Source organism: Palaemon carinicauda, chromosome 18 (genome assembly GCF_036898095.1).
Source record: "Palaemon carinicauda isolate YSFRI2023 chromosome 18, ASM3689809v2, whole genome shotgun sequence".
Taxonomy (NCBI): Eukaryota; Metazoa; Arthropoda; class Malacostraca; order Decapoda; family Palaemonidae; genus Palaemon; species Palaemon carinicauda.
Genome location: NC_090742.1, coordinates 120,767,968 through 120,770,913, shown reverse-complemented (window position 1 = coordinate 120,770,913; position 2,946 = coordinate 120,767,968).

Sequence of the window (2,946 nt, the reverse complement as noted above, 5' to 3'; positions counted from 1 at the left end):
AGAGAGAGAGAGAGAGAGAGAAAGAGGGGGGGGGGCGGTAATTATAGTCTATTCTTTTTTGTGAGGCATATTTACACCCACTCGCAGGGTTGCCCTTTTAGCTCGGAAAAGTTTCCTGCTCGCTGATTGGTTGGACGAGATAATTCTATCCAATCAGATAGCAGGAAACTTTTCCGAGCTAAAAGGGCACCACTGCGTGTCAGTGCAAATACACCACATTAAAAAAAATCAGCATAGTTTAGTGATTGTAGCAAGTTTGACTCGGAATAACAGGTTTATTGTTTAATATTTTTTAGATTGTTGAAGATTGTAGCTGATGTCTTTACTGATTTTCAAATTTGCCTAAAGAGACTCAAATTATTCTTATTTATTCATCACATTATTCATCAACTATACTTTCTCCTGTTTAGTCTTCTTCTCAGTGAAGGCAGTTGTTCTTAATTTTTGTTTTTTATTGCTGATTATGGAATCTATTTCTACATAAATTTGACACATACATTTAAAGCTTCCAAATGCCCAGATGATACTGTTGAATAATGATGATCTTCTAGAAAAATCGTTTGATGAATTGCTTTATTAGCTTATATCCGCAATTTTTATAAAATAAATAATGTAAATTAAGAAGAACGAGCCATACATGGATTGACAAATATATATATATATATATATATATATATATATATAATATATATATATATATATATATATATATATATATATATATATATGTATGTATATATATATATATATATATATATATATATATATATATATATATATATATGTATGCATGTATATATATATATATATATATATATATATATATATATATATATATATATATATATATATATATATATATATATATATATATATATATATATATAAAGATCTTCTATAATAAAAGTAACGTAAGAGAAATACTTATTCATTATTTGCTTAAATGATTTAGTAGCCTTCCTCACTGACTTAAAATGCTCTATGTGTCTACAAAATTATTAATTCATAAGTTGTCTTATAAACATCATGACCAAAAAAGTTCAAAGTACCGGAAAACGTTTATAAATGTAAAAAGGTTATTATGGCATAATCATCCATAATATATATATATATATATATATATATATATATATATATATATATATATATATATATATATATATATATATATATATATATATATATATATATATTTATATATATATATATATATATAAATATTTATATATATATATATATATATATATATATATATATATATATATATATATATATAATTATATCTCCCTATATATATATATATATATATATATATATATATATATATATATATATATATATATATATATATATATATTTAAACAGACATTTACTCTTTATTATATAGGACAGATATTTTGGTATTTATCCTACGAACTAGCGTAGATAGACCATTCTAAAAATCATAGCTTGTTTTGCTCCCGCTAGAATGGTAAAACAACGGTGATACAGAATCCATGATAATACAATCGACAATGTGGTTTACAATTACCAGATATTATGTTGAAAGAACCATCATTTTGAAACGCTTAATATTTCTCTCCTGCTGTTTTTGGAAAAATCTTTCTGAACTCAGGTTGATGAAGCTGAAAAAAGGTGTTAACTGAAGGACGCTAATTGGATCTCAAAACCTGTTTCGCATAGTATCTCACTAAATAATTTTGCCAATTTTTTGTCGATCTGGTTGACAAAAGGATCATGTTAAAGTTTATTTCTCGTTAGTCATACATGTGTTATGCTGTGTGTGCTATCAGTTCTTCTTAGTTAATTCTATATTATAATTCACTTATTAATTTTCGCATTTTGCTAGCTTTCCTTATGTTGCACTCTAATTTCCCTTTTAGGGTACACTTTGGCATAGGAATAATTAAGATAAAAATAACTAATTATCACCAGCCAATAAACAATAGATTTCCAAAAATTAAGAAGCAAATCTTCTACCATTAGTACGATAGTTTTAAGTAGGAATATTTACCGTTAGAATAATAAGGTTACTAATTTGTTGAAGCATACTGATCAAATGGTAAAACCTTGAAAAAATAATGATCATGGAAACATCGATAGAAAAAGAAGTAGAAACAATCAATGGCTACTGTGACGGGAGCGGAAGAGGAATTTCTACAAAAAAACAGCTTCCGAACAAATTACTAAATAAAGAAACAACACAGACATTTATAGACCCTAATGGGTCACATGATAGTGACAATTATTTGTTTACATTCAACGGTTTTTGTCAATGTCGTTGACATTGGCATAAAATTATACAGCATCGGAATGATGATATCGTTTTAATTAGTTTGGTACATTCAACGACTTTTTGACCTGGAGTCCGATGACGTTTGCGGTTCTAGAAGAAAACGTAGATAGGGCTTCCTTTTTTTTTTTTTTTTTTTTTTTTTTTTTTTTTTTTTTTTTTTTTTTTTTTTTTTTTGTGTGTGTGTGTTGCTTGATGCACATGCATTTCACTATGTTTTTCTAATCTTTTGAAGGGAATCAAAATTTACTTTTTCAGGTTTTCAACAAACGTGCGAACACATACGCCCATACACATAAGAGAGAGAGAGAGAGAGAGAGAGAGAGAGAGAGAGAGAGAGAGAGAGAGAGAGAGAGAGAGCACTCAGTTTAAAGACAAATATATACGGTAGATTATATCCCAAGTCTAATTTGAAGACATAATAATAAATGATTCAGTATAGCGCAGAAGACAAAGTTATTTAAATATAATTCTCTGTTACCTTTGATTTCTCTCATACGTTGAAAAAAATATTGTTATCAAGAATCTTACAATTAATCAGCGTATGCGAGTCGTAAAACTAAATAATATGTATCACTTCATAATTCTCTTGCTTGCCAGTATATCCACTTGCCTACCTGGTTGATTTTCTTCATTTATTTCTTCCATAAATA